The sequence below is a fragment of the Hetaerina americana genome, unplaced genomic scaffold (assembly GCF_022747635.1).
Source record: "Hetaerina americana unplaced genomic scaffold, ioHetAmer1.1.p SCAF_4, whole genome shotgun sequence".
Lineage (NCBI taxonomy): Eukaryota > Metazoa > Arthropoda > Insecta > Odonata > Calopterygidae > Hetaerina > Hetaerina americana.
This window is the reverse complement of record NW_027286985.1, coordinates 16,768,824-16,783,569: the sequence shown is the minus strand read 5'-3', so window position 1 is coordinate 16,783,569 and position 14,746 is coordinate 16,768,824.

Below are 14,746 nucleotides of genomic sequence, written 5' to 3'. Positions count from 1 at the left end.
TTCTTTGAATATCGACCACCCAATTTCTCTTATCTACTTTCCCATCTCAAGCGTCTTCGTTTTTCTTCAGCTGTAAGCATAGAAATTAATTTCCTCATCCCCTCGCCTTTAAAAACCTCCTATCTAAATCGGGCGGCCTCTTTCCTCAAGTCCTTGTTTCCGAAATATGAAACCCTGCGCTCCGTATTTATGTCTTGATTAATATTTTTTTCGCCTTGAAATTTGGTAGCACTCCAAATTAATTAAAGAGTGGAAGGATACAAATGGGACACTTCAGTGCGATTCCTTCCCTAAAAAAATTGATTCAGAGAAAAATTGCCGAGAAAATCGTTCAGTTCGTGAACAACTGCCATGAAAGAACAAAAATATTTACATATTAATTGCCGTTAATAACTGTATATGAAAACCCTCAGATACCTTTAAACTGGACTTAATTACACAAGAAAGTCAGAGGTCAGATCCAGCCAGAGGCCTCAGTCGTATGATTTCGTGTCTGGCCTCGAAATAATAATCCAATTTCCACACACTGTGTCGGTAGGTATAAAAGTGATGAAAACATTAGGGAGATATTTTTTGTCGATCTCGTAGATTCTAAAATTCGGTTTTTACACGTGAGTTCGACGATGGTGACTCACCACCTGCCACACTCCCTGGAGGCTTTTGGAGTATTGTGTACTTGTTAAAGTATACGCTTCCGTCACTATCTCAACCACACATCCACATGCCATCTGCGGCCTATCGTTCTCCGTTTAATGAATGGCTCGTTGATCATTGACAGAGAAGAGGAGAGGTATGGGGGGGGGGGAGGATAGCGGAGAAAAATCACCTCCATAGATTTTCGATTCTATCATAAATTTCAGGCGCATGATTCATAAGGAATCATACTGAAAAGTAATGCTTATTGAAGAAGCTTCGTTTGCTTTTCTCCCTCCCTCCCTTTTTCGACCCTTTGATTTCAACGTCTTCCCCCAAAAGGAATTAAGCAGTAGACCTTTTGTCCTAATAACTGAACCAACCTTTCGCACTATGGGCCTGAATCACTTTCCTTTCAGACATGAACGATTTGACTCACTCAACAGCAACGATGAAAAATGCGCATGGTTATAATCCGAATGGCATTATAAATGAGGGAGTGGATCATTTTATGCATCATGGCAGAATATTTGTGGAAGGCGATAGCATACGTGAATAGGCTTGCGATTTCGGTTGCTTATGATAATTGGAGTATATAAAAATCACTAAAATTTGTCTAAGGCAGCAAATATTATTATAAAATTTCAAATCACCCCGTAAAACTTGGGTATCCGGGATAAGCTTAAGTATTAACTAAATGTGGCTAGTATGAGGTACCATTTTGAAATGTTCGTGGTAAACATATATGGGTGATAGGGAGAGGAATGGTGTGTCGAAACAAGGGACGAGATGTCGATGGAAATGTATTTGGCGATTTCGATACCATTGGGCTATGACGGTTTGGCCATGATGAGAAAATAGACGAGAATCGAGTCGCCGTACAATCATGATAATAAATGCAGAGTATGGAATTTAAATAGCTTGAGATGAAGTGATAGACCGAGGAAATCATCAAATAAGAAGGTTGAAAAAACTTCCGAGACAGCAAATGTTAGACCTTATAACTTAACGAACAAGAAGAGCATGAATCAAACGATGTATAGGTGTAAGGAGTGGGGGGGGGGAGAAGTACCTTAGATAGGATATGAAAGAAATCAGTTAAATGGAGGCGGTTTCCAGAAATGTTCTAAAACCCAGCTTTCTTAAATTAGCATGCCTCGGACAGGAACGGCGTGAAACGTATGCATGTGTGTGGGCTAAATTTATTACATTTTCTGGCAAATTCAAAATTTTATGAATAGAAGGCATTTTCATTGAAAAATATGTCCAGAAAGTTGAAATTTAAATCAAATTTACCATTACGTTAATTGACTAAAATTCTTTTATTGAAACTCATAAGTGGACTAGTGTTTTAAATTTCGTTTATTAATTTTGTTTGTTGACTGAAAGATATTTCTTTCAGGGTGAATAGGGTATTGACTGCCCTATGAAATGACGTCATTACCTGTCACTTGTTCTCATATGAGGAGTGGGCTTTCCTCTGGTATAAAAAATGGATTGCTCCCCGTGCTTAATTTCCGTGGGCACCTTATTCTTTTTCAAATAGAGAACTACAGGCATTGCCAATTTTTTTAAATTTCCACTTATTGTGAAATATTCCATAATGGCGCGTCACCTCTTTACGACAAGATTCGTGGCTGACCCGTTCATACGCTATTCCCAACATCCTTATTTTGCGTCACTTGAATGAATTCTTTGATAAAACCTTCCAAGAGCATTCAATTTAAGGTCTCTTAAATGACACTGCCCGTGAATAAAAAGGCACTACGATGGCCCACACTTCCACGTGCTTAAGCTGCGCATCGTGTGTAGAGCGGTAGTCTTTTCGGCGAACTTATCTGGGAGCTTCCGTTTTTCAAAGCACCCTTTTTGAAAACAGCGGAGTGTTTCTTGCAAAACGAGAGCCATGTTAAATCGAAGAAATCAAACGTGGAAATAAAAAAATGTTCATGTGAAGAACACACTGGAATACATTAATATATGCATAATAGAGTTCTTCTGGAGGTTGTAATCTCCTATCAGCGCCTAGAGAAGAGGTTATTGACGGGAGCAAAATAGTATATAATTAAGTAATGTAGCTTGGTGAATTTGGCGGTCATTGAGCAGATAAGACGATCCTTCTGATTGCTGCTTAATTACCTTGACTTGGCGATCGACTGCCACTAGTCAACTTAAAAAGGGGATTGCAATGTCCACGTGAAGCGGTAGAACACACTGTGACGTTACCAGTCAATCCAAAAAAAAGCAAATTTTACACAGAATTATCATAAGCATAAGTTGGCGATCCGTGAAATGTAGTAGTTCTGCATTCCCTCTCTCAGCGCTTTTTCATTTCCCCATAGTCCCTTTTATTAGCACATAATGACAGCTATTTTGAATATTTTCTCCTTAAAGTTACTTTTATTTGGTCAACTATTCATCTGAAATGATAAAGAAACTTTATTTTCCCATTGAAATATCTCTTTTTCCACTTAAACAACCAATTTCCTATTATTAGAGTTCCTGTCCAGCATTTGTCTTCCCATGCTCTGCGTGAAACTTTATCGGTCACTAGATCTGTCCGTTCGATCTTTAACGCCCCTCCTTACCACCCTTCGTGAGGACGTAGCGTTTATTCTCTGAAAGAAACCGAGTTCATCCGATAAATTAAAGAGAATTACATTTTAAAATCAATAGAAGTGAATTTTAAAGTGCCATTTCCGCACAGTTTAGATCCTACAGTAATAGTGCGGAATCAGAATCTTTAAAATGGTGACCAGCGTTGATTAATGGAATAAAGAGAACCTTATGACATCGGGGAAAACCCGTGCTAAGTCAGTTTCTGACTTTAAAAAATCCAGGTTTTATTGAATTGAGGAGAGAACTAGTCGGTTACCCGGCCAAACTTTATTTCAAGCGACTTTCATTTTTGCACGGTAAAAAATTGAAAATCTCAGTAGAACCACTTCCATGGAAGCGGAAATAATTTAGCTAATAGGCTCATTGTAGTAGAGATTAAACAGCTGCTATTTAAAATATGATTGCAGTTAGATATCGAAAAAATATCATGTCTTATGTAATAGTATAGCTAATGTATATTAAATGCATAAAAGTTTGTACAGATTAAAAATTAAACTCACTGAATGCAATGAGCATAAATATAATTCACTGAATTGCACGCTTTTATGTAAGTTTATTTTTTTAGAGAGGTTTCAATGCTTGAGTGTCTCGTTAGAACATGTTCATTACCTAATCGCTAATTCAAGTTATTGATGATAGCCGGTGGCTGCGTTAATAGTTTACCACGAGGTTTTTAACAAAATGAAAAAAGAAATTGTTGAGATGCAACTCTATATGCAAATATACCTTAAGTTGAAAATATCTTCTCAACGCTTGCTCTCTTTGACTCTGTTAGAGATGTTTTACTTTCAATTTTGACTTACAACCTGGATGTTTATTTGCCACTTAGCAAGTTGGAGTAGATTGTACTCGGCAGCGTGTTAACGAAAGCTTTGGAGTTCTAAGTGGAAATTTCTAGGCATATTTTCCTCCAAAATCCCAAGCATCGTCATGGAAACAAAAAAACCTTATGATAAGATAAAATTTGATATTATCCATCAAAAATAGATGATATAGTATTAATGGCTTCACCGACGCTCTGAAAGGTATTGCGGCGTGTAGGTAAAGTAACATCATTGATATAAAATATAAACACAGTAATCAACCCGAAGGTCGGTTTGGTAAGATACTGTAGTGTTCACCCAGCACTAAGCCCGACGGCGTGTGAAATTCACGCATCAGGGTAGGGGGGCTAGTTCCTTTCCCTGTGCCGGTTATGGTTTCCAGGAAGATCTGGTGCCCGAAAAATCAAATAGCTTGAGTGGAGCTACAGGTGCCCAGAGAGGCTTGCCCAGGAATCGAACCAGGGCCCCTCCGCCCAGTAGTTCAGCCCTATACCCCTGGATTACCGCGATCCACATCGATTATCTATTACCTTTTTATTTCAACAAGATATTACTGCGATATTAATGTCAATCGGCTGATTGTTTCATATGATACTAAATTTTAATTTTAAATTGCACTTGATGGACAGATATGTATTAAGAACTTAGTGCGCGAGCTAAATTATATTTTTATCGTGCCTGTTGCCTTTAACTTATTCTGACTGATGGTCTTTCTTAGGTTTTATAACAACCTCTCCGATATTTATAGTTGTTCTATAGCTTTCCTTTTATTAGATTTTTTCATTAATGGATTCCATTGATTTTTTTATTATTTTCCCTGTTATATTTTGTTATCTTCTAAACATGCTGCTTATTAGATTTTTCTCTTAAGCCAATTGGCACTTTTATTAGTACCTGTTACCTTATTTCATCTTTAAGTTTCGTCGTTAGTGTGGGTAAGTCATAAAAGGGAACTTCTTCATTACCATAAAACAGATTCACCAATATGGTAGTATCTGTGTAGTCTATTGGTGAAGATATATATCTAAATAAAGCACGGGAAAAATGAAGCCATACTCTGTAAGTAGTTTCATGAATGTCTAAGAGCAGGGTGCAAAATATTTTATTCTCATTACCAATATTCATTTGCTTTACTGAGAGTTAATTGAAGGGACTGCAAGGTTAATTAGGGTTAATATATTTGGTTTGTTTAGAATTGCCAACAGTACGAAGGGAGAAATACTAAAAACATTCAGTATTAGTGAATATCTCCTTCTGAAACGACATTGCATAGAGTAAGCGCAGTACCCTAAAAGAATATGTTGCATCTCCAAGAAATTCATAATCATGGACAGCACTGCGCATAGTCTTCTTGTAGTGGGGGTGATATCTCTTTGTTGCCGCATCTGTTTTGTCCTTTTGTGTGTGAATATCAGCAACGTTTTCATCGATTCAACGCTGGAACCAGACGAAATAGGCGTGAGAAATGAAATACAATTAGAACTGGCGTAATATCGATTAAAAAAGACAGTCGATTTCCTTCATGTCGCAAATAGTTAACATTTAACTGATATCAGTGCCTATTAAAATTAAAATAAAACCATTACTATATGTGCAGCGGTCAAGAAAATGTATGGGAAAAGATTGAAACGAAATTCTTTAATTGTAAGGTAGTAATTCAAGTTTGCAATAAACCTCAAAATGTCAGTGTTTTATTTTGTTTTGCCGTTGCATTCAAAAAGCAGGAGTAATATTCCACCCTGGTATCATTGTGTAAGAAATATTATTTATGCATCAGCTAAATCAGGTGTCAGTGGCACAGGAGTAAATTTCAAGATAAAAGCCAAAAAACTAGTCAGCGGAATTTGTGTGTGTAAGCACATATTGAGGATGGAGCAGAATAAGTCCCTGGTTTAAAAAAATCACTGAAGAGCGCGCAGCTAATTTAGCGGAGTGAGAGTTGCGGAGTTAGCTGGTGCAAACAACGCCATTTTTAGAAGTTACCATGTAGTGATCTGGTGAGCATCGGAGTTTTGTCGTAGAAACGTTCTTTCAGAACAATAATAGTGTGGTGGCGCAGCAGAGGGCGCTGTGGTCTAGCGATGAAGCGCATTTCAACTCTCGAGCTCAGTAAATAAGCAAAATTTCCGCTATTGGGCGAATGAAAACCCTCGCGAACTTCACCCAAGACTTCTTCATAGCCCCAAAGTGACAGTTTATATATTATATAAAATAATTCATGTATATATATATATATATATATTTATGTATAATTTTGCATTATTATTATTGCAACGGGAAAAATGACCCATATAAATGTAGATGCACACATGGTTACCTATTATCGTCGAAGGAAACGGTTAGGTTCGCTTCTCGTATGAAAAGCTTCGATTTGAGTAACAATTCAAATAATCGAATCAGAAATACACAATTATTAGATAGATCATACAATAACACTAATAAAATAAACAGAAAAACACTACTAGACAAATTCCAAGAAATTGCGAGAGATGCCGCAACAGTAACTTTTAACGACCTCATCCACTAATATGCATTTCAATGCAACAATTTCAGTGTACAAATCATTCGCCTTGACCGTTATCCAGGCCAAGGCGAATGATTTTTACACTCTGAAATTGTTACACACTGGACATTGAAAATAGCATATATCAGGACAAATATTTTGTTATTGGCACTAACGGCTGTTTCAGAACATTTCTGCCATGTTTCCGCAAATAGCAAAATGTTATGAAGTAACTAGTAGCTTAATTTGCATCAAACGTAAAATATCGTCTAGGAGTGAAGCAGACAAGCTTCAGCCGTCATCATTATGAAGGATGTAGTGCTCGTTAGGCAGCACTACATATGTAGGTTACGGGAGCAGCAACATTATCACTACAAAGTGACTGAGAATACCGTATAAAGGGTCCACCGTTCATTATCTCACGTATATAGTGGAAGTGGCCCCTGTAGTGGTCTTTCTGACTGAGAGCCTATGTCTCTTATTTTAACTACGTGACTTGTCGATGTAGTGAGTGTTGCGTATTTGTGCGAAAGCATTGTGTACTCGTACTAACTCTCTCGTCGCATGAATTAAACTCCAACGATCAAGATAAAGGTCAATGAACTAACTAGCGATATGTAATTTTGGATAATTATTATTTAAACGCTTAAATCATCTGATTACAAAAATGTTATTTATCAAGCAAAGATTCCATTTCAGTTCGATCCTCACGTGAGTTTCCCCGAAAGAGGACAGTTACTCCCTGTATTGAACTACGCAGTGTTTTCACTAATGCTTCTGAGTGCGATGTCCTCATTGCTTATGGTGCTAACGACCCCAAGTGCCGCCGAAAGTTGTTCGACCCCGTCTGTAACCTTCAACATCCTTCTCGCCAAGGCTCTCACGCCCCTTTATTCTCATTTTCCGTGGCGCATGTAAAGCAGCCTCTTTCCCACAAACTCATCCAGACTTTTAAGGTGAACTTGCCAAGAATTTGCCATCAAATTCGTTATGTGCGCCGCCTTTCGTTTCCAATCTGCGTTACGGGGTGCGAAGTCGTATCTCTGCATCGTAAAATAACGGGAAGCGTAAATCGAAAAACGATCCCTCGAAGAATGATAGACGAGGTCGGAGGGAGTTATGTGATCGAAATTATTACTGAAATTGACTTTGATGGAATTGAAAAGCTTAATGGAAATCACTAATCGCTTCAATTACGCTAGTCATTCAGTTCTCGTTTGCCATTAACAGCGTGAAGCGATAGGTTGGAATGAAATGCTAAAAAATGGTAAATAACGTATCCCGTTATAAGCGTTTATTCCCTACGTAATAGACTTATCCTCCTTTTTGCCAGAGAAGATTTTCCGCTTCGTCTGTGAAATTTAATTCCTACCTACAGAAAGGGAAGATGCATGAAGCTTCTTTTTAGATTGAATTAATGCCCTGTGATGAAAAAGAGACATGATCTGGGCACGGGTGAGATGGAAGGGGGCGTTACTCCAGACCGACTAATCATTAGTATCTTAAAAGAATACCAATATGGCTCTGGAATGCCTTGCGTGTTAATCTAAGTTGGAGTGTGGACGGGACTACTGGAAGTAATACGAGTCCCGGCTTCGTCTGGAAGCCGGGAAGTGCGTGAGTGGCCGGACTGCGCGTTCGGGTTGCCCAATATCGAAGAGCGTTTGGGACGTCGCGGTGGGTTATACAATTTGCACCCCCGAAACGGCCGTCCTAAATTGCCAGATTCTGTTAAATTGGAGTGACTCGCATCGTCGAATCACGTCGTGTAGTTGGATTCACTCAAAAAATCGCATCCCCGAATACCGGTCGAGGGTGAAACGATTCATATCGTAGCGTCAGACTGGAATTGAAATCGATGGCGATGATTGCAGTCTGATATTAATCCGCTATTTCCTGAGCGGTCCTGCTCGATCTGACCATGATTCGAATGCAGTAAAGAGAAAATCAAATTTAGGGATGTGTTATATCCAGTTCCTTAGAATTAATCGATTTTTGAGATCCGAATCGAAATCGCCGACCCATTTTCCCCACCCTAATCTCCTTGTGAGAGAAAAGCTTCTGCGTTCGCAGGCGGGGCTTTCTTCTGGATCTTAACATATAAATGGCTTTTTTGCATAATATTGTTATCTTGTTTCCCCGGGAAAATTTATTACTTCGGTATTTCTATTTCTTAAGCAAACAATCTGAAGAACAAAATCGCAAAATATCCGAGCCGCTAATGGAAAAATACTAATAGATGATGGCGACATTGGGAATAGATGGAAGTGGACATTGAAGTACTCGTTTAAGCACCAAAACCCCTAGAAAAGGGCTTAATTAAAGATGAAAGTATGATAGGTAAAGACAATCGGGGTCCGCAGATATTAAGAAGCGAATTTGACAGAGCCGTGGCAGACCTGAGAGACAACAAGGCACCACGATTTGACAAAATAAACGGAGACATAATCAAGACACTCGGGGTCAAAGCGAAGGGTGCCCTCTATGGAATAATAAAAGATAGCTATGACAGCGAAAAGATACCAGAAGACTTCGAGAAAAGAATAATGATTGCAATACCGAGGAAGCCGAAAACAGATAACTGTGAAGAACACAGAGCATTGAGCCTGGTGAGTCACGCATCGAAAATCCTTGCTGGGATAATTAGCGGAAGAAAAGAAGGAAAGATAAGTGGAAACCCCTCAGAAAACCAATTCGAAGTTTGGAAAAACGGAGGAGCAAGAGTGGCAATTCTCAGCTTAAGAGTTCTGGCCGAAAAAATTATACTCGTAAATAAGCCATTATATGTGGCATTCGTGGGCTTGGAGAAGGGATTTGACAACGTCAAATAGAAAAAGATGTTCAAGATACTGGAAGTGCTTGGATTGGAATAAAACGACGGAAGAATTATCCATAACCTCTACAAGAATCAGGTTACAACAATGCAAACGAAAAATTGAAGAAAAATATAAGCCAAAATAAACAAAGGAGTAAGATAAGGGTGCAACCTCTCGCCAGCAATATTCAACGAATACCTCGAAGGGGCAATAAAAGAGACACTAGATTGGGTATCAAAGGTACCACGGCAAATGGAGAAGAAATCATCATGCTCCGGTTTGCACATGACATCGCAGTAGTGGTGGAACTGCGAGAGGACCTGCAAGCAAGTGTTATGGGCCAATTGCTGGGGTATATAATACAGGTGAACATCGACAAGAAGAAAAATAAACTCCTTGGGTGTGGCAGAGAGAAGCTGAATGCAGATATCACAATTCGAGGGGTGAGGCGAGAGCAAGTGGAATCCTTCATCTACCTGGGCAGCAGCATAATATGGGATGGAAGAAGTTCGACAGACATCAAGCGAAAAATGACCCAAGCTAAGAACGCATTCATGAAAAGGAGGCAATTACTATGTTCAAAGAACCTAACGCTGGAAATAAGAAGCAAATCGTCAAGACTTTAGTGTGGAGCCTGGCGCTCTATGATTCCGAGATTTGGAACATTGGAAAGGTCGCCCGGCGCAAAATAGAAGCCTTTGAAGGGTGGTGCTGGAGGAGAATGCTGAAGATTAAATGGACAGAAAAGGTAAAGAACGAGGAAGTATATAGAAGAGCAGAAGAGGATAAGACCATATGGAGAACTCTACGGCAAAGAAGAAATAGATTGGACACACATTGAGGCCCAGTGGATTGATGTGGAATAAAATAATAGGGAAAATAGAAGGGAAGATTCCACGAGGAAGACCAAGGGACATGTACATAGGACAAATTAAGAAGTACGTAAAACAGAGAAGGTATTAGGGATTGAGGGAATTGACATTGAATAGAGTAGAATGGAGGGCTGAAGTAAACCAATCCTAGGATTGAAACAATGATAATGATATTAGCTTTAAATATCGAGATACAATTTGAATTGTAGGATTCGTCACCAAATGAACTCACGGAGGGAGCTGATGGGATATTACAGGTAAATTTGAAGTTCAAAACCGAACCTCAAATTTCTCAGTATTTGAAAAATTCTGTCACTAAGTCATATAATGAACAAGCTTAAAGGTATATTTTGACATTTATGATAATAGTTGAGCATGCATTTTACCGATAGAAAGTTCCAGTGATTTTATATTTTTAGGTTCTAATGGTAAATAACTCAAAGTCTGTGTAGATTTAACGACAAGGAATTTATTGAAAGTAGGTATGGTTAGAGACTGTCTTTTTTGCAAAGAATCATCGTGAATTGGGTCAATACGGGATGCAAGATGAGTCCCTAAATCGATAAGTTCTAGTTTCTATTACTCTAATTAATTTTACTGCCTGTCTACAATTGCAAGTTGGAGTACTACCTTGATCAAAAATTTCCCGGAATTTATTCAGAAAATTAAAAATACAAGTTTATTCATCTAAATCTATATTGTCCCCTTCAAAGTAATCCCCATCGACTGCAACACACTTATGCCAGCGCTTGATCCAATCCTCGAAACATTTTTTATATTCGGTTTTCGGTATGTCCATCAGTGCTTCCTGCGATTTTTCCATTACTTCCTCTCGGCTGCTAAAACGCGTTCCCCGTAATGGTTTTTTAACTCGATTGAACAGAAAGAAGTCACAGGGAGCCAAATCAGGTGAATTCGGTGGCTGTTGGATGGTATTTGTTGCATTTTTCGTCAAAAAATTACGAATAATGATAGCACTGTGCGACGGTGCGTTATCATGGTGCAAAATCCACGAGTTTTCTGCCCACATTTCTGGTCTCTTTCGGCGAATTGCTTCACGCAAACGTCTCATAACGCCCAAATAATACTCTTTGTTTACTGTCTGGCCTTCTGGCAAAAATTCATGATGCACTACACCGTTGTAATCCATGAAAACCGTCAGCATTGCCTTCTTTTTTGACTGAAAACGACGTGGTTTTTTTGGTCTCGGCTCATTTGGTGAACGCCATTCACTTGCCTGATGTCTGGATTGCGTGTCGTACTCATAAACCCACGTCTCGTCTCCAGTAATGACCCTTTTGATGAATGTGGGATCGGATTCAGCCTCGCAAATCATGTCTTTTGCGACGTCAACACGGTCTCTTTTTTGCATGAAATTGAGGTCTTTTGGCACCAACTTTGCTGCTACACGACGGAAACCCAAATCATTAACCACAATGTCTTGGGAGGATCCATAGGCAATGTTCAAGTCCTCCGCTATTTCTCTGATGGTTAATTTGCGGTTATTGACCAACATTTCTTTTACTTTATCAATTTTTTCACCGACTTTCGATGTCGATGGTCTGCCACTGCGTTCATCATCTTCGATTGACTCATGACCACTTCTGAACCGCTCGTGCCACTGGTAAACGACCATTTTTTTAGGGAATCGTTGCCGAAACACTTTTCCAACATTTCCAACGTCCGTGCGCCACTAAATTCGTTTTTTACGCAAAATTTAATACAAGTTCGTTGTTGCAAATTTAAATCCATTTCTGAAATTGTAAAAAATCGCCAACACACACAGAGATAGATGTACTCTTGGCTACGTAACTTTTGCAAATGTCAAGTTATGACACTAAGATTTAAAGGGAATATCAACAACAGATGTACCAATTTAACAAAAAAAAACAGAACTCAAATCGGAACGATGGGAGCGCCACACGGTGGTTATTCCGGGAACTTTTTGATCAAGGTAGTATGATTGAACTGAGATGGTTAGCCCACCCGCTCTCTAATCTCGTGCAGTATATTTCAACATAGATCTGCTTGCATCGCAATGCCTATATTCATTTTATCTGGACCATTTTGGACGCAGCTGGCTTCCCAGAGGTGGAATTCTCGATGCCGCGAATGAAATATCAGCCGTGTCCCGTATTTGTTGTTCCAGATGTGTACTCATAATGAGGTCTGGCGAGAGGTCTTTTAGATTTTCGCATCTTTTCACTTGAAATCACTGTCACCAGCGCATTACAAGTCGACTAAGTTAAATGTTTTTGTTAGTTTTCCTGTGGATTTGAAGCAAACTTGAATGGTTTTACATGTGACATTGATCGTTTCTGGCATAACTTTTTGGAGTTTTTTTCGATTTCCCTGCAGTGTTTTGATTTTAGCGACCTATTTTGATTTCATTGTTTCTCTACTGTTTATGTTGTCAGGCCAATACACGCAGACGTTAAAAAAAAACATTTTTTATAGAAAACTGAATTGTGTTAACAGCTCAGTGTATGCAGCTCTAAAGTGTATGGAACCATTCCCGAATAAAAACCTATGCGCATCCCGATGAGTTTATGCATAGGCTTACGAGTTGCAAGAGAAGTGCAAGAATGAGCCAATTCCTGGGCGAGTGCTGTGGTATACATGCAAATTTTGCCCTCACGCTGTTTTCACGAGGCCTTTTCCCAGCGATTTCCAGGCGGTCGCTAATCATTGGTCGATGGGCAATTGCCGATTTTCCATTTATTGTCATTACCCTTTAAACGAACTCATGGCCGCATCCTTCCGGAGCCAATGCCACGTAGGCCGACGAGCGTGCGGGATGGTCGCGCATGTCGCCATCTGCTGCCGAGATAAGCAGCTCGCTCGCCGTGTTACCTAAGCCATGCGGGTTGCATAACCGAAAATCCGTCCGTCCCCCCCCCTTTTCCCGAAGCGCTCGGAATGCTCCGCTTGTGTAACGGCCGCAACTATTGACCTGAAACGTATACGTGTCTCTTCATGAGACACGATGCAATGCGTGAGAAAATGGCAAACCTCAAACATCTTTCCCAGGGAAGCTGAAGTATAGTATATTAGCTTGCGAACATTCCTGAATCCGACACCTTAACCCGAAATTAAATACATACATATCACACTCGTCGAATGAAATGAAAGGCGGGCAATAAATCCACATGACTTATGCTCACTGCATTGCATGAGTGAATTTTGAATGCTGGGAATGTATTTATTCACGAAACAGTGCGAATTATTTTTGGCCTGCGGTATTTTCGTATATGGTATGAGAAAATAAGCTGTAATTACGGGATGAAGGCCAAAATAATATATGAACCCGGCTGAATTATATGAATAAAAGAGATCGATCTAGGGTTCAAAGAAAAGAAAACGACCTAGAAGAAAAAAGCCCATGGGAAACGAAGAAGTTTACATCACTCGACATAATATTTTAAGGCAACTTCGGGAAATTAAGTGAACGGAAAGATCTTGAGAAGAAATTTCTGGATATGATACACAAAAAAGCAATAGTCATAGGAAAAACGACAGGATATGAAGTCATGGATTAACCTAAAAAAGGTACATCTGATATTATTATTATTAAACGCCTTAGTCACCTTAGGTCGCACCCCTAGCTCGGACAATGGATACAGGGTAACAAAAATGACAAATATATAGATATTTATGTTTCATCCTAAACTATTGGTTATTGTAAAATATATAAATTATTGGAAAATATTATTGTGCCTAATGCTTATTGGAAGACGAAAATTCAAACAATAATTCAATATCTAAAATCAGTCAACTATGACAAAACATATTTATTAGAATTTTCTTTAATAAAAGAATTTTTGGAAAACTCTCAGAGAATAAAAGGCATTCAATTTTAGGTAACAATTTGATGACTCCAAAAATATTATCTGGGACCTATAGAACAAACAGCCAGGGTATTTTCTGCATTCTTCGTTCCTCAGGAACATGATACAGTTTAGGGGAGGTGCAAGAAAGACATTTTTTGTCATTTGTATAAATATGAAATAAATCGTAGGCCTGGCCGATCACTACTACTTACTCACTTATTACTTTTTAACTTACTGCTTTAATTCTGAAAAACTTATAAACGTCATCCCTATCTTTCTTTTTCTCCGCGGACGTCACCGGTGTGTCGTATATGCACGGCATTCAGATGGTGGCTCTTTGTCTTTCCACTAGCCTTCCTAGTGGTTGCCCGCCAGGGTTTTAAGGCTCGAGGCGGGGCATGAACCAATGATTATCAGATTTGCAACAAGTCAGCGCGTTAATGACATAATCGAATGCCTGGATTCAAATGATCGAATAATCACGTAATAATTTGGAAAACTGAAAAAAAGTGAAAATAGAATAACCGACAATGAAAGAAGCAAGGGGGAGATAAGGAAGAGAGAGCGTGAGGAAAGAATTAAGAATTGTTTCAGAGGACCAAGGCGACCGAGAAAAGGGTGGGGTACGTGACGAGCTGATGAGCCTCAC